General features: G+C 41.5%; 1 protein-coding gene and 1 long non-coding RNA gene across 3 annotated transcripts in view; one reads left to right on the top strand and one right to left on the bottom strand.

The window, feature by feature from the left end:
• Window positions 1-26208, bottom strand: part of LOC111963782 (early estrogen-induced gene 1 protein) — a 70672-nt gene that overhangs the window by 28999 nt on the left and 15465 nt on the right. The gene's annotated exons all lie outside the window — the stretch shown is intronic.
• On the top strand, window positions 249-26208 carry LOC111963783 (uncharacterized). The gene is made up of 3 exons (XR_002877297.3): window positions 249-692; window positions 21899-22067; window positions 23877-26208. It is a non-coding gene; the product is annotated as an uncharacterized lncRNA (long non-coding RNA).

Here is a 26208-nt window from a genome sequence, read left to right as displayed (position 1 = left end):
TGGCGCATCATTGAAGAGACAGATTTTCTATTTTCTACATTGTAGAATAATAGTGAAGACATCAAAACTATGAAATTACACATATGGAATCATGTAGTAACCAATTTGTTTTTAAACAAATCAAAATATATTCTTCTAAGTAGCCACCCTTTGCCTTGATGACAGCTTTGTACACTCAAAGTTGTGTGAGGAGGTAGCAGGCCTGAGGGGGAGTTTGGAGTTCAGCCAGAGTGAAATTCTCACGCTCCAAAGAAAAAACAAGACACTCACAGCCAAGGTAAAAATCCACGATTGTCGACTCAGGGAAAACAGGGTGATGAAGGAGTCGCTACCAGACATACAAAGTCGTAGCATGTGTGAAAATCTTTTTTTCCCTGGGATTCCTGAGGACGCATCCAATAATCCAGAGGGCGCGATCAGAGAATTCATGCAATCTGCCTTGAAACTTCATATAGAGACTGTAAACAAGGTGGCTTTCCACCGAGTACACAGACATGGAGCTCGGAGCGACAAGACCAAGGGTCCCCGACAGATCATTGCAAAATGTGAACACTACCAACAAAAGGAGCTGATCAAAAGCAGGGGAAGGGAGCTTAAAGGTACCAAATTCGGTCTCAATGACCAATTTCCAAGGGAGATAAACAAACGTCRTAAGAGACTGTATCCGGTACAAAGACAACAAAGGGAGAATGGTAAGCGTGCCTTTATCATTGTGGACAAACTCTTTATAGATGGACAGCTATTCCGAGACAGCTCCATAACACCGTGACTGTACTAAATTCTACAGAGACTTCAGGTTACAAATAAAAGAAGGTATGGGAACTGTAAAAATATCTGAACATTATGAAGTGGATAAAAGCACACACGTACTCAATTACATGCTTGCTTACACATACGGACTTATACATATACACACACACCTGATCTCGCTCTCTTCTCTCACTCTCTCTCTTTTCTCTTCTCTTCTCTCCCTCTCTCTCTTTTGTCGAGAACTGTTTTATAATTTAATGTGTTTATTGTTTGTCTATCTTTTTTATGTATTTGTCTACAAGWTTATATTTGTTTACAACAAGCAATGGGAAGATGTCAGAATAGGAGCATTGGGGAATAATAACATATTGTACGGAATACATTTGTACTGTAGTGAAGCCGTCTCTAGATTAATGCAAGGTCTCTTTCATGATCATGTGAAACGTCAATTGCTATGGAAATGCTCGGATGTGTTTTCAATTATGTTAAAGGTAATTATGATGCAACTATGATGGTGATACGATATGGATTACAATTATCATCATGAATATTAAGGCTATACGCACTACATGTTGACACACATAGACACGTACAACCATGAGCAAATTGGCAGAGTTGTTATATTATGTTGGACACCAACCACCTATATACTTCTACTCTTATACCAGACTTCGTACACACTCTCACTATATCCACATCCATATCATACACATCAACCTACTCAGAATTGCTAACCACACATAATCTGTGTCTCAATTTCTAACTCTCGTGGCATTGGCTCACAGGCAAACAGACAAGGGAATAAAACAAATATGCTAGAACCTATTTTCTTGAATTCTAAATATCAGACATTTGACTTGCGATTTAGAGCAAAACAGCTTGGGTGAATGTTGGAATCAATGGAAATAGAATGATTATTCAAAGTCTATAGTTAGATATGATAAGTGGGCACTTTGAATACAGTGTTTGACATGACAACAAATTAAAAATGTCAGGGAGGAGTTATTGTGAGAGGGTAGGAAACGAGGCCGCATTAGCGGCTAACAGATTTAGGCCCAACTTGCTCATAAAATACCAACTTGTGTTTGCAGATGTAAGAAACACAAACTTATAGTGTAGTTATAAGACGCTAGTGGATTTAATATAAGAAGCAGAAGTGAAAATAACATTGTTGCAATGTGCATGTGCATTTGCGGCTCCGACAGTGGCGAAGCGCGTCTAAGGCAGCTGCATCAGTGCTAGAGGCATACACAGACCCTATGCACAGATCTGAAAGGATTGTTAAGAAGAGCAACATGGCGGAAGGAAGCGTCAATGCTTCTGGTGGAGCAATCCCAATGCTTCTGTCTGTCCCCATCCCTTAATTACAGTGGGCAAAAAAGTATTAGTCAGCCACCAATTGTCAAGTTCTCCCACTTATAAAAGATGAGAGAGAGCCTGTAATTCATCATAGGTACACTTCAACATGACAGACAAAATGAGAAAAGAAATCCAGAAAATCACATTGTAGGATTTTTATGAATTTATTGCAAATTATGGTGGAAAATAAGTATTTGGTCAATAACAAAAGTTTATCTCAATACTTGTTAATACCTTTGTTGGCAATGACAGAGGTCAAACGTTTCTGTAAGCTCACAAGGTATCACACACTGTTGCTGTATTTTCCCATTCCTCCATGCAGATCTCCTCTAGAGCAGTGATGTTTTGGCTGTTGCTGCAACACGGACTTTCAACTCCCTCCAAAGATTTTCTATTGGGTTGAGATCTGGAGACTGCGAGGCACCACTCCAGGACCTTGAGATGCTTCTTACAACCACTCCTTCGTTGCCCACGCGGCGTGTGTTTTGGACTCATTGTCAATTGCTGGAAGACCCAGCCACGTTTTCATCTTCAACTGCCCTTGCTGAGATGTAGGCTTTTTGTACTTTGTCGGCACAGCTCTCGTGCAGTCATTCACTAGGTCCCTCCGTGAGATGGTTCTGGAATTTTGCTCCCACCGTGTTGGATCAGTTTGACCCCACGGGGAGAGCTGCTGGAGCCCCAGAGCGAGGGAGATGATTCAGGATACGGGAAGTCAATTGGTGTCGGCCATGGCCGAAGAAATTGCCGCCCACCAGGGGGAATGGCGGTCAAAGCCCGAAGCTGGCTGGTGACCAAGAGGGAGGCAGACACAGATCGTCGACAGGGGAGGCTTGGCCGGGGGGAGCGCTAGCCGTCGATGCTTTTGTATGTACTGCACCGGCGCCCGAGGTGGAACTCGGAGAGAGGTGTAGGGCGTGGGGCAGCCGGCACAAACAAGGAAGAAGCAGGAGGAAAGAGGAAGAGCGGACGATCCGCGGCGGGGGCACGAGAAATGAACAAACGCAAGAAGCAGAAAGGAAGGGCCAAGCAACCCCAGCGCCGGGTGAGACCGGAAACGGCGGAACCCGCCGAAAGCCAGCAAGATCAGCGGAGGCGGCGCGCCGGAAAACCAAGCAGCGAAGACAACGGGACAACGCGTGGGCTGAACGTCGGGGGGTGGGGGTGCGGAGCATGTCGCTGGGCGGATTGTCCTTCGGCGGAGACGTCCATCGTAGACGAGGGTAGAGGTGGACGCGTAGGAGGAGCGCCGGCTTGCGCAGGAAGGAGGGAACAGAGAGGCGGGCGCGATTGAGACGGTGGTGGCTGCCGTAGGAAGACGGGGGGACGGCCGGCCCGGCCGCGGGACGGCCAGCAACTTCACAGGCGGCTAGGGTCACTGCGGGCCTGCCGGGAAGGTGTGCATGCGAGGGCGACTCGGGCCAGCATGGGGCGCGGCCCTGCAGGAGCTTGCGATGAGCAGCGCTGGGGGACCAGCCCGCGCCGGCGGTCGGCCGTGAATCCTGTGGTAGGTCATCCGTGGGCGGATGGCCCGCCAATGATTTGCCTGGACGTTTTGGGTGTTCCGGGCGGGGCTGGGCGCGCAGCGCTGGCACGCCGTGGTGCTAGAGATCGCGACTGGAGCTAAATGACTTACCTATTGCAGATATCAGTCTTTCACGCCTGTGCAGGTCTACAATTTTGTTTCTGGTGTCCTTTGACAGCTCTTTGGTCTTGCCAGGTGGAGTTTGGAGTGTGACTGTTTGAGGTTGTGGACAGGTGTCTTTTATACTGATAAACAAGTTCAAACAGGTGCCATTAATACAGTAACGAGTGGAGGACAGAGGAGCCTCTTAAAGAAGAAGTTACAGGTCTGTGAGAGCCAGAAATCTTGCTTGTTTGTAGGTGACCAAATACTTATTTTCCACCATAATTTACAAACAGGAAGTGGAACTTCTCAGGTTTTTGCCTGCCATATGAGTTCTGTTAATCTCACAGACTTAATTCAAACAGTTTTATAAACTTTAGAGTGTTTTCTATCCAATACTAATAATAATATGCATATATTAGCAACTGAGACTGAGGAGCTGGCCGTTTACAATGGGCACCTTTCATCCAAGCTACTCAATACTGCCCCTTCAGCCATAAGAAGTTAATGCAGTATGTCATTGGTAAAAATAGGAAAAAGAAGAGGGCCTAGAAAACTGCCCTGCGGTACACCACATATGACAGATAGGAGATGGCCATAAAGTCAGCTACCATCCTCAGTAGCCTTCCATCTAAGTTTGTTTATGCCAGGATGTTTGTTTCACCTGTCCCACCTCCCCTGCTTTTCTTTCATTATTAGTTTATTTATGCATGAATATGATGGCTCAATGTTCGTTGTTTACATTTCCTGCTTAAGTTTGCCCACTTTGCCAATGAAGTAATCATTAAAATAATTGGTAACATCAAATTCTTTTGTGATGAATAAGCCATCTGAATCGACGAAAGATGAAGTTGAATTTGTCTTTCTGCCCATAATTTCATTGAAAATACGCCAGAGATTTTTTCGATCATTCTTTATATCATTGACATTGGCTTCATAATACAGTTTCTTCTTCTTTTTGTTAAGTTTAGTCACATAATTACTAAATTTGCAGTAAGTCAGCCAGTCAGATGTGCAGCCAGCTTCAACCATAATTTTTTTTTACATTTCTCATCAATCCATGGAACATAAACAGTTATAACAGCCAGTTACTTAACAGGTGAATGTTTATCAATAATTGGAAAAAGCTATTTTATAAATTCAKAAAGTGCAGTGTCTGGATGTTCCTTATTAATCACATCAGACCAACAAATATTTTTTACATAATCCACATAGGACTCACAGCAAAATCTTTTGTATGATCTCTTATACACTATTTTAGGCCCAGCTTTTGGAACCTTGGTTCTCCTAGATATAGCCACTATATTGTGATCATTGCATCCAATGGGTATGGGCACAGCTTTAGAACAGTATTAGTAAAAATGTGATCGATACATGTGGATGATCTTGTTCCTGTAGTGTTTGTAAAAACACTGGTAGGTTGATTAATTACCTGAACCAGACTACAGGCACTCGTTACAGTGTGAAGCTTCCTCTTGAGCGGACAGCTTGATGAAAACCAGTCAATATTCAGGTCCCCAGAAAGTAAACTTCTCTGTTTACATCACATACACTATCAAGCATTTCRCACACATAATTTAGATACTGACTGTTAGCACTTGGTGGCCTGTAGCAACACCCCAAAATAATAGCTATTTTCAGGTCTCTCCAGAGATGTTCGATCGCGTTCAAGTACGGGCTCTGGCTGGGCCACTCAAGGACATTCAGAGACTTGTCCTGAAGCCACTTCTGTGTGCTTAGGGTCGTTGTCCTGTTGGAAGGTGAACTTCGCCCCAGTCTGAGCACTCTGGAGCAGGTTTTCATTCTTCACCGTAGGGATGGTGCCTGGTTTCCTCCAGACTTGATGCTTGGCATTCAGGCCAAAGGGTTCAATCTTGGTTTCATCAGACCAGAGAACCTTGTTTCTCATTGTCTAACAGTCTTTAGGTGCCTTTTGGCAAACTCCAAGTGGGCTGTCATGTGCCTTTTACTGAGGAGTGGCTTCCGTCTGGCCACTCTACCAGAAAGGCCTGATTGGTGCTGCAGAGATGGTTGTCCTTTTGTAAGGTTCTCCCATCTCCACAAAGGAACTCTAGAGCTCCGTCAGAGTGACCATCGGGTTCTTGGTCACCTCCCTGACCAAGGCCCTTCTTCCCCGATTGCTCAGTTTGGCCGGGCAGCCAGCTCTAGGAAGAGTCTTGGTGGTTCCAAACTTCTTCCATTTAAGAATGATGAAGGCCACTGTGTTCTTGGAGACCTTCAATGAAGCATAAACATTTTGGTACCCTTCCCCAGATCTGTGCCTCAACACAATCCTGTCTCAGAGCTCAATGGACAATTCCTTCAACCTCATTGCTTGGTTTTTGCCCTGACATGCACTGTCAACTGTGGGACCTTACATAGACAGGTATGAGTATTTCCAAATCATGTCCAATCAATTGAATTGCCACAGGTGGACTCCAATCAAGTTGTAGAAACATCTCAAGGATGATCAATGGAAACAGGATGTACATGAGCTCGATTTCGAGTCTCAAAGCAAAGGGTCTGAATACTACCGTTCAAAAGTTTGGGGTCACTTAGACATTTCCGTATTTATGAAAGATAAGCAATTTTTTGGGCCATTAAAATAACATAAAATTKATCAGAAATACAGTGTAGACATGGTTAATGTTGTAAATGACTATTGTAGCTGGAAACGGCTGATTTTTAATGGAATATCTACATAGGTGTACAGAGGCCCATTATCAGCAACCATCACTCCTGTGTTCCAATGGTACGTTGTGTTAGCTAATCCAAGTTAATCATTTTAAAAGGCAAATTGATCATTAGAAAACCCTTTTGCAATTATGTTAGCACAGCTGAAAACTGTGTTCTGATTAAAGAAGCAATAAAACTGGCCTTCTTTAGACTAGTTGAGTATCTGGAGCATCAGCATTTGTGGGTTCGATTACAGGTTAAAAATAACTAGAAACAACTTTCTTCTGAAACTCGTCAGTATATTATTGTTTATTATTGTATATTATTGTCAAGAAACTGAAGATTTTACTGTGTACTACTCCCTTCACAGAACAGCGCAAACTGGCTCTAACCAGAATAGAAAGAGGAGTGGGAGGCCCCGGTGCACAACTGAGCAATAGGACAAGTACATTAGAGTGTCTAGTTTGACAAACAGACGCCTCACAAATCCTCAACTGGCAGCTTCATTAAATAGTACCCACAAAACACCAGTCTCAACATCAACAGTGAAGAGGCAACTGAGGGATGCTGGCCTTCTAGACAGAGTTGCAAAGAAAAAGCCATATCTCAGACTGGCCAATAAAAAGAAAAGATTAAGATGGGCAAAAGAACAGAGACACTGGACAGAGGAACTCTGCCTAGAAGCCCAGCATCCCGGAGTCGCCTCTTCACTGTTGACGTTGAGACTGGTGTTTTGCGAGTACTATTTAATGAAGCTGCAGGGATCTAGACAGTCACAAGCTGGACAATCCGTGGTCCCAGCCACAAGGGCTAACCGCGTCACAGGCTACGTTAGTATACTGCATTAAATACTGCAGTCAAACTACAGTAAAGTCCGCAAAAACACTACAGTGAATACTATAGTATTTACACAATAGTATACTATAGTATTTTTTACGTAGTTAGGAGAGAGAAAGAGACAGACAGAGAGCAATAGAGTGGGAGAGAGAGAGAGAAAGAGAGAGAGCAGAAAGACAGAGTATGGGGAAAGAGAGAAGTGAGAGGAAAGACCTGTTTACAAAGTCTCTCATTAACAATTCCGACGAGTTCCAGGACCCCATCAACGGTAACCAGAGCCAGACTGAAAAACATGATGAAAACATAACTGGCGGAAGCAAATCAGGAAAATCCAATAGAGTGCTCACGCATCACCCAAACATCCGCTGAACACACTGCCAGCGTTTAGCTGGGGTGTATTCATTGGTGTAAAATGTTCAGAACGTTGCAGAAAGAAATGCAGTGAATAGCGCTGACATGATGCTCAATTCTGCACAACAGAGAATACACAATATTTTTGAATGTGTAACGTTGAACCCTTCTGAACAGACCCCCAAGRAATCCTTTCAAGTGACGTAGGGAGAACAAGGGGGTCATGGAAGAGATTGAAATCACTCACAATTATCTTCAAATGTGATTGTAAGAGAACCATGTAGGGGTAAGAATAATTCTAAGCTTTCTTAGAATTTTGGAAAACAGGAAAGATATCATGAAAGAAAACTTGGAATACACACAGTACGTACAGTACTGTAGAACAATGACTTACCGTACAAGTCAAAAGTTTGGACACACCTACTGATTCAAGGGTTATCTTTATTGTTTTACTGTTTTCTACATTGCAGAATAATAGTGAAGACATCAAAACTATGAAATAACACATCATGTAGTAACCAAAAAAGTGTTAAACAAATCAAAATATATTTTATAATTGAGATTCTTCAAAGTAGCCACCCTTTGCCTTGGTGACAGCTTGCACACTCTTGGCATTCTCTCAACCTTCATGAGGTAGTCGCCTGGAATGCATTTCAATTAACAGGTGTGCCTTGTTAAAAGTACATTTCTGGAATTTCTTTCCTTCTCAATGCGTTTGAGCAAATCAGTTGTGTTGTGACAAGGTCGGGGTGGTATACAGAAGATAGCCCTATTTAGCAAAAGACCAAGCCCGTATTATGGCAAGAACAGCTCAAATAAGCAAAGAGAAATGACAGTCCATAATTACTTTAAGACATGAAGGTCAGTCAATTTGGAAAAATTCAAGAACTTTTAAAGTTTCTTCAAGTGCAGTCGCAAAAACCATCAAGCACTATGATGAAACTGGCTCTCATGAGGACCTTTGTTGCAGAGGATACGTTCATTGGAGTTAACTGCACCTAAGATTGCAGCCCAAATAAATGCTTCACAGAGTTCAAGTAACAGACACATCTCAACATCAACTGTTCAGAGGAGACTGCGTGAATCAGGCCTTCATGGTCGCATTGCTGCAAAGAAACCACTACTAAAGGACACAAAAAAAAGAAGAGACTTGCTTGGGCCAAGAAACACGAGAAATGGGAAACACGAGCAATGGACATTAGACCGGTGGAAATCTGTCCTTTGGTCTAATGAGTCCGCGGCAACCGCCGTGTCTTTGTGAGACGCAGAGTAGGTGAACGGATGATCTCAGCATGTGTGGTTCCCACCGTGAAGCATGGAGGAGGAGGTGCTTTGCTGGTGACACAGTCAGTGATTTATTTATAATTCAAGGCACACTTCACCAGCATGGCTACCACAACATTCTGCAGCAATACGCCATCCCATCTGGTTTGCGCTTAGTGTAACTATAATTTTTTTCCCAACAGGACAATGACCCAAAACACACCTCCACACTTTTTTTCAACAGGACAATGACCCAAAACACACCTCCACACTTTTTTTCAACAGGACAATGACCCAAAACACACCTCCACACCTTGAAACACACCTTGAGTAGCGGAGATCAGAGTTTATAAAACCTGGGCTGTCTCTTGCGGAGGTCATAAGTGAGCTTTTCAAGAGGAAGAAAGTCAACAATCTGGTCAATCCACATTTTAAATGTAGGAGAAGGATTAGAAGTCCACAGAAGGAGAATATATTTCTTAGCAAAGTATGTGATACTCATGTCTCTGTCTGGATCAAGAAGTCCTGCTGGGCATTAGAGACACGGGTTCATATCAAACTGTACATCTAATATTTTCTGTGCAGCAGTATGTAYAGATTGCCAAAATCTGGTAATCTCTCTACAAATCCAAAATACATGCATATAGGTTCCACTTTCAGAGGTACATCTTTTACAAATCAGGGGAAATGTCCATATTCATTTTTATGGAGTCTCACTGGAGTGTAATAAAATTATTATTTTATTTTATTATTTTTTTCATTTTTACATTAGTAGAGGAGCAGTACACCCTGACGCAAACATCCGCTATAACTCATCACTGATAGTCAGACAAAGGTCCTTTTCCCAGATTATTTTCAAAGGAGTAAAGGAGGAGCCCACATTCTCAGAACAGAATCTATAGATATACTGTAGGAGATTTTGACTTTGATGGATTGTGCTGTAGCAAGAAGGTCTCAACTTCATTCAGCTGATCTCTAAAACTCCCCTTGGAAGTAAATGAGGAAATTACGTGTCTAATTTGAAGATATACAGTATATATTTTTTAATGATCTTGGCACATTGAATTCACTGCAGAGCTCTTGAAAGGATTTCAGTGTAGTTGTGTTCTGGTGAAACAAGTTCTGAAAAGGACTTGGTCCCTAGAGTATGCCAAAGATTAAAGTTCATCACTCAGGGCTTTTGGCAAGTCTGGGTTGCATACTACAGTATAGGYGAGTATTTGGGAGGAAATTCCAAGGTATTTCTTACAGTCCTTCCATGATAGTAGGGTTCTGTAAATCACAAAGGTTTTGGCTATGCTGACCACTTCACTAAAGTTATTAATGAATATAATTGAGCTTAGAGGCAATGAACCACGGGATTGGGCCAAAGCTGGGGCCAAAAACCCTTGTAGAACTCTCTGGGAAATCCGTCTGAGCCTGGGGACTTGTTAGGTGGCATGGAAATAACTGCATCTAGAACCTCCTCAGGAGTGAAGGTGGAGTTGAGATCTGTTTGGTCGGTCTCTGATAGTTTTGGTAGCACGATTCCCTCTAGGAAGGAATGGTGTCCTGCATCCGTATGTTTTCTCTCAGAAGTATATAATTTGCAGTAAAAATCATAAAAAGTTAAATGTATCTTATTTGGATCAGATGTGGCCTCGTCATCTGCTGTTCGGATGGCCATGATTGTACGCTCTGACTGCTAATTTTTTAATTGGTAGGCAAGCAATCTGCTATGCCAATTGCTATACTCTTCTGTTTAGTAAAGACAACTTTTTTTATCTCCCGAGTATAGTCCATGTTTAAATTGGCTTTGGCTGCTTTAAGTTGACTCCAGGAGGCGCTGTCTGGGGATTGCTTATGTACCTTTTCACAGTGTTCCAGCTCCCTCTCAAGATCTAACCTGTGTGCTTTCTTTGCTTTTTTCTTTGAGGAAGCATATGCAATTAGATGACCTCTTAGTGTGGCTTTGGCAGCGTCCCAAATCCATGTAGTAACCAATGTATGTAATGCTTCATTTGATAACAAGGAGGTGTTGAATTTCCAGCTCTTTGACCTCTGGAGGCGGACAAAGGCGTGATCTGAAAGTGCTATGGGAACGACTGTACAAGTGGCATAATTTATTAACATTTTTGGGATAAAAATGTAATCTGTCACACCCTGATCTGTGTCACCTGTCCTTGTGATTGTCTCCACCCCCTCCAGGTGTCGCCCATTTTCCCTATTATCCCCTGTGTATTTATACCTGTGTTCTCTGTTTGTCCGTTGCCAGTTCGTCTTGTTTGTCAAGTCAACCAGCATTTTTGTTATCAGCTCCTGCTTTTCCCAGTCTCTCTTTTTCTCGCCCTCCTGGTTTTGACCCTTGCCTGTCCTGACTCTGAGCCCGCCTGCCTGACCACTCTGCCTGCCCCTGAGCCTGCCTGCCGACCTGTACCTTTGCCCCACCTCTGGTTTGTTGACCTCTGCCTACCCTGACCCTGCCTGCCGTCCGGTACCGTTGCCCCACCTGGTTTACTGACCCCTGCCTGCTTTGACCTGTCTATTGCCTGCCCCTGTTGGAATATTGAACCATTGTCAATTCGACGTGTCTGCATCTGGGTCTTACCTTGATTCCTTATAGTAATCTATATGAGTAGGTGTTATGGACATTGGAGTAGTATGTATAGTCCGTAGATGAGCTATTAGTCTCTCTCCAGATATCTATCAGTCACATCTCTTTAGAAAGAGAGTTCAACATCTTTGCAGATCTAGGGTTTGCGGTGGGGGCTTGAGATTATTTGTTCAGAGTTGAGTTGAGGGTACAATTAAAATCTCCAGCCAGCACGCCAAAGGAAACACAATGCTCATTGAACAGGGTTATAATGTTTCGACATGAAAGCAGGAGTATCCGTGTTTGGGGCGTATATGTTTAAGACAGTAACTGGTTGCCCATACAGTGACCCAGTTATCAGAATAAATCTCCCCTCTGGATCAGATATGTTTTTGTCAATTATGAATGGAACATGCTTATGGATATGTTTGGCTATGCCTCTACTATAAGATTTGAAAGATGAGAAATACACACACCTGTCACGTTCCTGACCTTATTTTCCCTTATTTTGTATTTATTTAGTTGGTCAGGGCGTGAGTTGGGGTGGGTTGTCTATGTGTGTTTTCTATGTTGGGTTTTTTGTGTTCGGCCTGGTATGATTCTCAATCAGAGGCAGCTGTCAATCGTTGTCCCTGATTGAGAATCATACWTAGGYAGCCRGGGTTTCACGTGTGGTTTGTGGGTGTTTGKTCCTTGTTAGTGTTTCGCCACACGGGACTGTCACGGTAGTTTCATTTGTTATTTTGTATCGCATATTGTTTTCGTGTCTATTAAATTACCATGGAAACTAACCACTCTGCATATTGGTCCGATCCTTCTCGCCTCTCCTCGTCCGATGAGGAGGACGACATAGACTATCGTTACAACACCTGTCCCACCCAGGCTCTGCGGAGGTTAGCATATTCGGCATCACAGAGGTGCGTCTCTTGTAATAGCGCAATGTCTGCTTTTTCCTTTTTTAGAGCACATAGTATTTTTTCCCGTTTCATTGCATGGCCTAGACCATGACAGTTGCATGTCAGTAGATTTAAGGTACTAGTCAACGTCATCGAACAGTAATCGAACTCTAGTGAAAGTAATCTTTGGGTATAGGTGGACAATAGTTACAGCTGCAATCACATAAAAGAAAAAGAGACGGTTTACATAAAATAACAATCTCTGAACACCCCAGCCGAGTTCCCAAACAACTCGACATATCCTGTTGGATCTGTTAAACCCACGCTCAGTCACAATTCTGCGTTCCAAAAAACGCGAACAGTTCGCAACGCACAACATCTCCCGAGAGAGAGAGAGAAAAATGCATCATCCTCTCTGCCCCGCATTATGTAAATGACAACGTAACCCTCATCCAGACCACAGTAAAAATGAGAGGGAGAAATAAAATCAATAAAATCAGCAGCCCAGCCTACAAATACATCCCCCAAAGGACATAGTCAATAATCATTTGGACTAAATAAAACTGAAATGAGGGAGCAAGTCCCTAAGAGGATAGGATAAGTTGTTTGTTATTATTAAAATAAAATATCAACAGGATAAGGCGGTCATAACCATAGGCATAAAATTGACATACTGAGCCTCTCGTTAGGTCTGTAGATGGGTCGTAATTGACAGGCTATCAATGGTGAAGGCCTATGTGAAAATTATAAATACAAATTAAAAAGTAGGCTATAGGCCTAATATAAATTGACAGTGTCTGATCACCTTGTCTGCCAATTAGCCTATATTCTACAGACACGATAACAGACTGAAATGGTTTATTTTCTCACTTGACATAAAAGGGGAAATAAAAGTAGGCTGAAACATTAGTAGGCTATAGGGCCTGTCCCTCTTGCAGCCAAAATAAAAATATAAATAAAAATAGACATCTATAATGACATTTAGCGGGGCGGGTAGGTCATTGAATGGCGGCTATATGTTGTCTTACCTCCAATAGTAATAACAGTAATCACTTTTTGTCATTGGTACCATTTCTCAGTGGCCAGGATTGTCCTTCAAAAAACCATTTTGCCTCTTCGGGAGTTTTGAAGTGTCGCAGGGCTTCTTGGTGAAGAATCCTGAACTCGTTTGGGTATTTGAATCACCTGAAAATGCCTCATTTGCCCCCTATTTTCCAGGTCCTCTGTTTTCTCTTCCATATGCTCCATTTTCTTTCTAGCAGATGCTATTGTTTCCATGGCATCTGCCAGTGAGTTTTCCATGGATAGGATTCACCCCTGTGCCTCATCCAGGCACCCCGTGTTGATGTTTATCTTGTTATTGATGTCAGGCATTTTCCAGGGTTGTCACCTTTCGCACTGAGCTTAGAGTTAATGCCATTTAGTTTGATGTTAAGTACGTTGGGATCTCAGATCAGAAAGGATGTCTTAGACAGAGGATGAGGTTGGCAGCAAGTAACTGCCGGTCTCACGGTAATTGACCGTTAATTAACATAAACATATTTAGCAACTCCTGACTTCCACACGTAGCCTACAAGCCACTGATGCAGACCTTTGGAACATCTACATTTAAAAAAGTATACTAAATCAATGTAATATAGCCTACACCATCACAAAAAATGCATTATTTATTTTACACAGGTCTTTGTCAGGGAATTGACCAAGAACCCAATGGTCACTCTGACAGAGCTCCAGAGTTCCTCTGTGGGAGAACCTTCCAGAAGGACATGCCATCTCTGCAGCACTCCACCAATCATGCCTTTATGGTAGAGTGGCCAGACGGATGCCACTCCTGAGTAAAAGGCACATGACAGCCGCTTGGAGTTTGCCAAAAGGCACTTAAAGGACTCTCAGACGATGAGAAACAAGATTCTCTGGTCTGATGAAACCAAGATTGAACTCTTTGCCCTGAATGCCAAGCATCACGTCTGGAGGAAACCAGGCACCGCTCATCACCTGGCCAATACCATCCCTACGGTGAAGCATGGTGGTGGCAGCCTCATGCTGTCTGTTTTTCAGCGGCAGGGGCTGGAAGGCTAGTCAGGATTGAGGGAAAGATGAACGGAGCAAAGTACAGAAAGATCCTTGATGAAAACCTGCTGGGCAAAGGTTCACCTTCCAACAGGACAATGACTCTAAGCACACAGCCAAGACAATGCAGGAGTGGCTTCGGGACAAGTCTCAATGTCCTTGAGTGGCCTAGCGAGAGCCTGGACTTGAACCTGATTAAACATCTCTGGAGAGACCTGAAAATAGCTGTGTAGCGACGCTCCCCATCCAATCTGACAGAGCTTGAGAGGATCTGCAGAGAAGAATGACAGAAACTCCCCAAATACAGGTATGCCGAGCTTGTAGCGTCATACCCAAGATGACTCAAGGCTATAATCACTGCCAAAGGTGCTTCAAAAAAGTACTGAGAAAAAGGTCGGAATACTTCTGTAAATGTGATATTTTTTAAAATATAAATTAGCAAAAAAATCAATAAACCAGTTTTTGCTTTGTCATTATGGGGTTTAGATTTATGTGTGCAAAAAAACATTTAATTCACTTTAGAACGTAACAAAATGTGGAAAAAGTGAAGGGGTCTGAATATTTTCTGAATGGACTGTATATAGGCAGTTGTGTGCCTTTCCAAATCATGTCCAATTGAATGTACCACAGGTGGACTCCAATCAAGTTGTAGAAACATCTCAAGGATGATCAATGGAAACAGGATGCAACTGAGCTCAATTTCGAGTCGTAATCTTACGTAAATAAGATATTTCTGTTTTCTTATTTTTAATACATTTGCAAAAAAAAAAAAAAATGTTTTCGCTTTGTCATTATGAGGAATTGTGTGTATATTGATGACGGAAAAAAATATTTTATCCATTTTAGAATAAGGCTGTAACGTAACAAAATGTGAAAAAAGTCAAGGTGTCTGAATACTTTCCGAAGACACTGTACACTAAATAATACATGTGTGAAATTCGTTTTTATTTAGAATGGACCATGCACCTGTCTCAGAACAGGGGCAGGGGGGGAAAACCATGTCATCTATGCACTCAAATAGCGAATGGAGGACACGTTTCCCGTGGTTTATTTTCATGCCAGCCAGGTAGGCCATACTCTTGTTGTAAAGCGAAGCAATGTGTTTAATATTTGGAAAGTTGAGAAATAAATATAGTAGGCCTGATGGGATTCTCCTTTTTTCAATAGAGGCCATCACTCGGTTTTCTTACGCAATTGTATAGCCTATAGAAATGTTGCGTAACATGAGCTCATGGGCTCTCATGAGGTGTTTAATTTGATTTTCGATTACATTTGTATAGATTTTTTGAGTGATTAGAGGGACAATAGAGTACTAGGCAATTTGGTTTGGTAGGCTACTAATGATCACCAGCAACATCAGAGTGCAGTTTAGGGGAAGCCTTGTGACTAAGGGGTCAAGTGGAATTTGACTGCGATCATGACTCGTGACCGCCGGTGTGATGGTAATATGGTCACCGTAACAGTCCTAGTTGTGGGTGTCTTGTTTTCTTCCCAGTGTTGGTCAGGCAAACTGGTCTGTATAGACCAAGACATGGTCCTAGGAGCACATGACTGTTGCATAATGTAGGCTAGGTCATACTGTAACTCCAACCTCTGGTGCTATATAGTATTACAGTGACGGCAATGGATGACATCAGACACAGAACAGTTAGAACCACATGCAGCCAGCCTGTGTCTAATACAAAACATGGAGAGATGGAGAGAAGAGAGACAAAGAAGAAAAAAGGAGGATGGATAGATAGAGAGCACAGACAGGAAGGAAAGATAGAGATTAGATAGATGGAGAGTTTGGGAAAAACCGAAAGAGGAGATAGCAAGACAAAAACAAAAGAGAAAGCACAAGAGCACCCGGAGACTGAGGGAAGGTATACCAGTCTATGCCAGTGTGCACTTCAGCCCAATGCCAATGTGGGCACTACAGGACATAGGTACATGACAATCTTATCCAACTAAGGTCATGCCAAAGGCTACCAGCCACCTGTGACTCAACTAAACCATGAGAAATCTGATCTGCACCCCATATTCCCACTCGCTGTAATTAAACGCTAGGCATATTGGACATTGTTCAATGTAAACACACCATGGGAATAACAACATGGTATGGTTCTTTGATCAGCTGTCTTCTTTTTGATCAGCTGTCTTCTTTTTGATCAGCTGTCTTCTTTTTGATCAGCTGTCTTCAAGTAGAACTCGATAGTCAACATGGGGTACATATGGATTAGGATGCAATCCACTTATAGCCATAGGAAAAGGACGAATAATTCTCGGACTATTCTATTTTTTATGACTTATTGGGGTGAATATAGCCTGGTACCAGATCTGTTTGTGCCTTCTTGCCAACTGCTACTGTCATTGTCGCACGGCAATACCATAGGAGTTGGTAAGACAGCCCAAACACAGACTTAGGACCAGGCTAGGGTGAATTGGAAGACCGTCACAGAAAATGCCTGTGTGTGTGTCCTTTGTGGTGCTGATGTATTTTCTTTGAAAGCCTCCCTGCCTCCCAGTAGTCCCTTCATTAACCTTTGGTGATCCTCGAGCCACACACACACACAGGACGTCAGAGCAGAACAACCCACGTGGCTGGCTGATTGATTACTTCATTAGAGACACACTCCAATAGATCTCAGCCTGGGCGCTAGGAAGGAAGAGGACACACACACACACACACACACTCACGAACACACACACAGAAAAACGGAGACAGATCGCAACAGGTAAAGTAGAGATAGAGAGTGTGGGAATAAAGAGAAAATATAATACGAGGGTAAGCCCAATTCCCATTTCCCAGAAGCTGTGTAAACTGCTCCGTAGGCAGAGTCCATATCCCTCTCCTCTAACAGTTAAAAAACTTGACTGTGTCAGTTTGACAGACCCATAGAGAACAAACTTAGACACCGCTTAAACAACGATTAGAAAACGCTTTACAAATGCTTTGACAATGTTTAACAAACACTTAGACAATGTTTTGTGTTACATAACACATACATATACAGACATTCCTAGAGCGTAAATGCTAGAGACTACCCACTGAGCACACCATGTAATTTTAATGTGAATAATTAGGTAATATTTGGTTGATATGTTGATCAATGAGATTACAACCATTTTCACCCACTCAAATTCTGAATGTGTTATCACTATGCTTTCAACCATCTAAAAGCACAACCAAATTCCAACGTAAAACCAATATCAGATGTTTTGTTTAGTTGTGCTATCACTGCACTTTCAACCATTTAAAACCACAACAAAGTTCAAATGAAAATGCAGCGGCAGATCTTTTGTTTATTTATACAACAACAATGTGTTATCACTGTGGTTCATCTAGCACAGCCAAATGACCCAGATTGCAATTGAGATTATTAGAGAACGTCGTACAAGTGATCAATACCATTCGAGATTCTGCGCAGATTATTATAGCAATTGTGAAGATCTCCATAGCCCTACAACCTTTCAAATAAAATAAAATGTTATTTGTCACAGGTGCCGAATACAACAGGTGTAGACCTTACTGTCAAATGCTTACTTACAAGCCCTTAACCAACAACACAGTTCAATAAATAAACTATAGTAAAAAATAAAATAGAAAATAAAAAGTAACACAATAAAATAACAATAACGAGGCTATATACAGGAGGTACTGGTACGATTGTACAGCAGTCTTATGGCTAGGGGGTAGAAGCTGTTAATGCGTACCAACACAYGGGTGTGATCATTCTAGTGGTCCCTGCAGCGTACGCTCAAACTGGTGTGATTAGAACAGTTATTTAGAACGTCCAGTTTCAATTGACACAACAGTCAGCATTCGAGCTGGCCACACTGTTTTTTTCATGGAAACATTTAGCACAAACACAGTCCTTACAAAGTTATGTCCTGAATGTGACCAGTTTATGTTTGGATGCRATGTTCAKACATTCACAGAAGTGGTGACACCATAACACAATCATCCAAACTGGAAAATRTAGGCTACATTAGTCCTATGGCTGAGGAAAGATTTACCTAACACAAGCGGTCATATTTAGCTAACTCTAGGCTGACAGAAACAATAATATGAATTAGCTAATAGAAAAGACTATTTACAATGTATCACATCACCATTGATCGAAATAATTGAGTTTTTTTTWTTTTTACAAAAATCAGACAATGGGTAGTTTGTGCATGCAGCCATGTTTGTTTTTTTGGGTCAACCAGAGATAAGAAGAGGAGACAAGATGAGTTTGGTCTGTTTGCAGTATGCATGCTGAAGGGGGTGTGTCGTCTACCATCATTCACTTCCCTTTATTCACTTCCTTAAGTTTACTCAAAAGATGAGTGAACCATCCCTCACCTCATTTTGTTATAACATCTTTGATCTGACAGATGTTTACGTGACACCCAGAATGCATTGTTATAATTTCAACAAACATGGCACCACACACTGGAAAATAGCTTAGCATTAGCGCATCATAATCAGTACAACCTTTAAAAACATATTTTACACACATCATACAGTATGTGTCCATTACAATCTATGCAAGAATCAGAATGCATGATACAGAAAATAAGGCACTTACTTTGATTGGAATGCACACATGTCCACAGTTATTATTTGTAAGCAAAACAACAATGAAGGCAATGCGAGCACCAGCCAGAACATGTGCCAGGGAGGAAAAGTTTGTGCTAGACTGTGCAAATGTCTGCATACTTGATCTGGGGAAACACTGGGGAGGTGCTTGGGCTGTCATTGAAGAGAGAAGTTTTTCCAGTTTGGTAAAGCCTCAAACATAAATTGTCCACAACAGTGAAATGCGCAACTTCTATGTGAATTAATGAGGAGGTGGAACACATCTCATTTCAAACTGTTGTTAGAAAAAAAAAAATTGTTAGAAAAKAATTTAAAATTGGCAAGTTGAAATATAGCCTATAGATAATTAGCAGGCAGCATGTGTCTCGGTTTGAGGGCACCGCGGGTTAACTGTCCTGTTGCGTAACAATCACATTTTGTAACAGTGAATGCATTCTGACATCACACGCATAAGAAAAACTCACGCTGGTGCGACCGTTAGGGATATTTGGAACTCACACGTGAAAAGGTTAATAGGCTATTACAAAAGTGATATTGAATTGTGTTTGGTTGTCGACGTAACCAAATATCAACATTTGAAGGAGGCTGCTTCTTCTGCTTGGATAGTTCAATCTGTGCCACTGAGTGTGGCTTTAATTCCAGTTTGCCAACAAATTCATAATTTATATGTTGAATTCACATCTCCATTTCAACCCAAAAAACGAAGTTAAAGAATAGGCCTAAATCAAATCAAACTTTAAATGCACTTTAAATACAGTTTGATTTGGTTTAGTCATATTCTTTCATTTTGATAGAGATGTGAATCCAACATATGTTTTATTAACTTATAGATTCCATTTGCATTGTCTATGTTTAGTTGAATCCTGGGTTGAATTGAAACAATAGCTGTCCATGACTTCCCAAATTCTATTTAGGCCTAAATTGCATCATTGATGATGTATGATTGATAAAGTATGGTTACATTTCATTTGCTCTGTTAAACCTACCATTTGGAATGACTTCAATAGCAACAGCCCACTGGGAAAAAAGCTGGTTGAATCAACGTTGTTTCCATGTCATTTTAACAACCAAAAAATCGATGTGATGACATTGAATCAACGTGGATAATTGTATTTGCAAAAAGTCATCAACGTATGGCAATTTTGTCTTTTTTTTCATTGCAATTTTAACCTAAATCCAATGACATGTTGACATTTTTTGTTGAATTCACGTTAGTTGACAACTCAACCAAATGAAAATCAGAACTAGACGTTGATGTTTGTGCCCAGTGGGAATTCATCTATTAAGTGGAGATTTCTCAAAAATCTTTCTCACGATAGCACATTGGTAAGAGGCAGTGGCAAATATCAAAGCTGGCTTGGTTAGAACCCTGGATGGGAGACCAGAGGGATAGCTGTAGATAGATCAACTCTCCAGTAGGAGGTGCTGTAGATAGATCAACTCTCCAGTAGAAGATGCTGACCAGCCTTTTGTTTATTTTCCTATGGTGCATATTACATTGAAGATCTGACGTTGTTTCAAGGTACAAATTCAACGTATTTTAAACGGTTTGTCTATGTTGAAAATTGGTTACCATGATGACATAATCTCGTGGTTGAAATTTCACCTTCAAAAAAAAAAAAATTACGTTGATAAATTTTTTCTAATMCAATGTATTTTCCACATAGATTCAACGTCACAATACGTTGACAAATTACGTTGAAACAATGTTGATTTAACCAGTTTGTTCCCAGTGGGTAAATACCTCCAGTGTAGCTTCAGTAGGCTGAATGTAAAAAAAAGAGTGGTGCCGACAGAGAGCTGATAGCTTGGCACTTCCTAAGTGAATGGGAGTGTGTGTTTATGCAGTCAAGAGAAAGGAGTAGACAGAGGGAGGGATAACAGAGCAGTAAAGGGAAAGAGCGAGGCCAGCCTTGTGGAATTCTCCAAGTCATCATACCGACAGACACAAAAAAAACACAAACACTGCACATTCCCACACACAGAGACTGGACATTCCCACATGTAGACATTCCCACCTTCCTAGTGCAACGGGACACAGACTGGACAGTGGTGCTGGTTGACCACCTCACCCCTTCACCTCTGACCTTTGAACCGAACCGTGATTGAGTGAAGCCAGCAGAGCGCAGACAAAGGCCCTGTCCAGTAACAACACCTAGTTCCTTTTCCCTAAAAACTTAATGTAGACTTTTTAGGTATAAGCACTACAGCAAACTTTCCACCTAGCTTAGCCAAGGGCAAGGTGGATCTACTGTAATACCAAATTGATTAGTTACYAGACCTAGTTGTTGGTCTGACTTCTAGGCTGAAGTTTCTGGCTGTAGGCTTTTGGGCTTCACGCCCCTAGTCCTATTCCTTTCAGACATACATGAAGTGCCTCAGGGGGAGAGGGTAGGGGTAGTTTCTGGAAGGGGCAATAACTCTGAGGAGGAATGAGGGCTGAGGCAGAGCAGCTGGGAGACAACAGGGAACCTCCAATACCTCAGAACCTGAGAAGTCCCCGACTAAACAACAGAACAGACAGGGAGAAGCCATGAAGCCATGTTGACTCAGCTAATATAGGCCTAAAGGCAAAGGACGGCAGGGAAGCACACAGTAACTCCTCACATTCTGAGAGAATGGGTTCACATAGGAGTGGAGGRAATCAAATGTGGTTGCTATAAGGTTGCTCTGAGGGAAACACAGAGTTTTTGTGATACGTTTTTGTGTACGCTAAGAGTGTGCTGTTGTGTATGTGCTACTGTTGTGTGTGTGAGCGTATAGTGGAATGACTGTGTGTTTGAAGCGATTGGTCATTCTTCATCTCCACCCTCTCTCTCACTGCCCGGTGGCTTCGTTTCACCTACTTCTTAGTTGAACACTAATAGATTGAGCTCTCCTCTCCACCAATCCAACTTTATCAGTCTTTCCCTTTCTTCTGCCCCTCCCAAAAGGCCAATGCTGCTTCCTTCAGCACTCATGGAGAGAGAAGAGCAGAGAAGAGAGAGCAAGAGAGAAGTGGAGAAGAAAGTCTGTGGACATAACTGAGCTTTCATATTGCAAACCATGGCACATAGGGTATGGATCCCCATCAGCAATGAGCAATGGTGAGATCATGATGAGGTAATCAACTTGCTTGACAATCATAGTAGCCTCAGAATCACAGACTCAAACATACACACATGCAGACACCTGTTCCACTAAAACACACGTTAGTCTCTTTAGTGCACTAGGGTAGAGCTGGGACGATAAACTGAAAATAATCGACACCGACCATACCGATCACTTATCGCCGGCATTTTGCTGATATCATTCATTATGATAAGTAGCCTAAACTAGAGTTTGAAATTAAATAAGTTTGCTAATATGGGTGATTGTTAATGGGACAATTGATGGCTACAACCCTCAAACTACTAGAAGTTTAAAGGAGAATAAAAAAAACTGGTGTACATGAATGATAAACGTATCATTCTATTTATCGTTATCGCATCAAATCAGGCAATTTATCGCAATATGAATGTTGGTCCATATCGCCCAGCTCTACAATCTTGCTTAATAAATAGCCTGCCACATGGCTGGAACGTTATTCATATCTTTCATAATTAATGAAGATGAATTAAAAAGAAATTACGAAAATCCGATGTTTCTATGTAAATCAGTTTTGTTATATTTCAGTCTTCTGTGATGTATATACAGTGTAATATTGGGATGCAAACTCAAAATTGAACACATTTCAACTCTATACCTAACATGGTACAGGTGTCTTCTTCTTTTTTGAGCCCATAACCATGTGTGTGAGGTGTATACTTTTGTTTCAAAGTAGATTTGTTTAAGACTACCAAGAATCACTCTGTGTGGCCCTGAATTAGCCTACTGCAGTAAAAGGTTCAACTTGAAAACGTTTTTTAAAATGTTCTGGGAACAGAAGTAAAATTTCTCCTGTTCTGGGAATTTAAATGTTTAGGTTGCAAGGAGGTTCTGAGGACGTTTTACTATGGTTCCCTGAAAGTTTTAATTAATGTTTCAATTAGACTGCAAGGTTAACTGTTTTGAACTCCAGGCACAGATAGGACACACGGAAATCCATTTGCTTTGGCATTAATCATGCAAAGCATTTATTTTATATTGTGGCTCGGCGTCAGTGAAATTCAAACCTATGATTTTCTGTTGTCCATCCATGGAATTAATCCACTTCGCCTCTAGGATGGAGCTACCATGACATGTTTTTATTTTTACTCATACAAAGCTGTTCATTTTAGTCTATTCAAATAGACCCCCTTTCAAAGGAAACACGCACTCATTAAGATCAAGTGTGGCCAACTAGTGTGCGCAGCCTACACACTTAACATGAATGAGGATAAAGAGAGTTTTGTAGATGCTGAGAAAGGAATGTATATGTTTGTAAAGAACATTCTTAGAACAATCTTTGAACATTACCAATGTTTTCTTGTGGTTTTTATGGAAAGTGTCTTAATTTTCTGAGAACATTACTTTAAATAGAACCATGAGTTAACCTGTAGGAAACGTTATGCAGAAGTATTACAATTCCCACAGAAGAAAGTTGTTTCTTAAAATTCACTGAACTAATTGAGAACATGTCAATGTCAAACCAGTTGGAGAATGTTCCTAGAATATTACCAAAAATGTAAAGTAATGAAATACCAAGAAAATAACATTATTTTGTCAAGTTACTTAAATTTGCTTAGAATGTTCCAAAGCTAAGCAACTAACCTGCACCATTCCCAGAACGGTGTGGGAAGGTTGTATGCAAAATATCTATAGGACAGCCACGCTCTCACCAAGCACTAAGAAACATATGGTTMTCAGAACGTTAGGTGCTAGCTGGGTATGGTCTTAGGACCTTCACTTCAGACTCAATTCACTTGACTTTAATCATTCCTACTTCCTTCCTTTTTGTTTATATTCTAACAGGTTTCATCTCTTCCTCTTTTCTGTCCTGTGGATGGCGTGACGACCCTTTCATCTTCTTCAACCCCTCCTAATGTTCCTGGGGCACCGGCACTACCCTCCTTCTTGATGCTGGGAAAGATGGAGGGAGGTACATACTAGTGATGGGTGGAAAAATCGATACAGTTACATACAGGGAAATACTTTTTGACAATATATTGTATTGTTTTGACAATATCGCAATATTATTTTTGCATTTGTTGGCTGTACCGGCACCAAACTCCAGTATTTTTCCAACATAGCTTGTTTTCCATCTTCTTTTTAAATAGGGAGCCAATTTGTTTTCAGCACTTTTATTTCCGTGAATGATCTTTCTTGTCCCTCTCCAGCAGACATATGTTGTGCAATATGTTTGGAACATCAAATCGCAATAAAATCACAGTATCGAATCGCGATACCAATAGAATTGTGAGAATCGCAATACATATTGTATCAGCACCTAAGTATCGTGATAATATTGTATCGTGAGGTCCCTGGCAATTCCCAGCACTAGTTCACACCAGAGGGTGTGAGAGGGTCACAGAGGGTCACTGGAATCAAAAGTCTAAGGCCAATCATTATGTTTGTGCATTAGTGACTGAGCATCAGGAAAGTGAAAGACACAATAATGTGTCTCTCAAAAGATCACAAGACTCAAGACTGATCAATAAGGTATTGAACAACACTGGTCAGTAGAGATAACTCAGAGAAGTCACTACACTACACCACTGAACTGAAAACAGTGTGTGGGTGCAGTTATACCAACAATTGTTGCCAGATGAAGAAAATGCGATGCATTCCCTCCTCCCTTAGATCCCCTTCAGAGCTGATGTAAATATCCCCTCCTCTACTCTCCCCCTGTTCTCATCCCCCTTTCCACTTATCCCATCTTCTCCGTAGCCATGCTAGCTCTTGGGGGGCAATCAGGACAATCGGTCTCTCCATGCGCAATATCAGTGTGTGTGTGTGTGTGTGTGTGTGTGCTTGTGAAAGGAAAAAGGCAGACCGCTGACCAACAAGCCATCAACATTAATAATCAGACTTCATAGATGCTAATCTGAAGCCAATCTGAACTCGAATCGCAATACAAATAGAATTGTGAGATTATTATTATTTATTTTTTAATACATTTGTTTTATGAGTAGTGCATGACCCTGGGGTGGCAACAAATCAAATCAATTGTAAGTGATTTGAATGGGGCTTTCTCCATTCTGATTGCTTTATACTGTTGAATCAAATTTCAACCAGAAATAATGTTCATACATTTCTGCATTGCCTACACTCATTTGAGATCATTTCCACACTGCCAAGTAGGGCTGCACGATATGGGCAAAAAAATGTAAGCCTTATTTTTAACCAAATATTGAAATTGTGATTTCACTTGCGATTTAGATCAAAACACTTGGGTGAACTGTTGGAATCAAGGAATCTTTTCTTTAGAAGATACTGTTGCACAAACAACATGCTGATGTAAGCCTACACCATCACTGGTATCAGGTGGTAAAAACACAGTTTCTAAACCCAGACGCGTAACATCGCGAGACATCCGGGAACGCTTGCGACACAGACCAAACAGACCAGGCCGGGGTTTAGGGTTGATGAATTCTTACATAGTTGTTCATTTTTTTGTAATCTAAAGGCACAACCTATATTCGAGCCAATGTCTTACGTACACTGAACAAAAATATAAACGCAACATGTAAAGTGTTGGTCCCATGTTTCATGAGCTGAAATAAAAGAGCCCAGAAATGTTCCATATGCACAAATTGTTTATTTCTCTCAAATGTTGCACACAAATTTGTTTTGATCCCTGTTAGTAAGCATTTCTCATTTGCCAAGATAATCCATCCACCTGACAGGTGTGGCATATCAATAAGCTAATTAAATAGCATAATCATTAACAGCATAATAATTAATATGTGCACCTTGTGCTGGGGACAATAAAAGGCCACTCTAAAATGTGCAGTTTTGTCAACACAATGCCACAGATGTCTCAAGTTTTGAATTTTGCAATTGGCATGTTGACTGCAGGAATGTCCACCAGAGCTGTTGCCAGAGAATTTAATGTTCATTTCTCTACCATAAGCCGCCTCCAACGTTGTTTCAGAGAATTTGGCAGTACTTCCAACACAGCCTCACAACCGCAGACCACGTGTATGGCGGCATGTTGGTGAGCAGTTTGCTGATGTCAACRKTGTGAACAGAGTGCCCCGTGGTGGTATGGGCAGGCATAAGCTACGGAAAACGAACACAATACCATTTTATCTATGGCAATTTGATTGCACAAACAAGATCCTGAGGCCCATTGTTTTATGTC

Source organism: Salvelinus sp. IW2-2015, linkage group LG5 (genome assembly GCF_002910315.2).
Source record: "Salvelinus sp. IW2-2015 linkage group LG5, ASM291031v2, whole genome shotgun sequence".
Lineage (NCBI taxonomy): Eukaryota > Metazoa > Chordata > Actinopteri > Salmoniformes > Salmonidae > Salvelinus > Salvelinus sp. IW2-2015.
The sequence above is the reverse complement of the archived record's forward strand: the minus strand, read 5'-3'. Positions and strand labels throughout refer to the sequence as shown.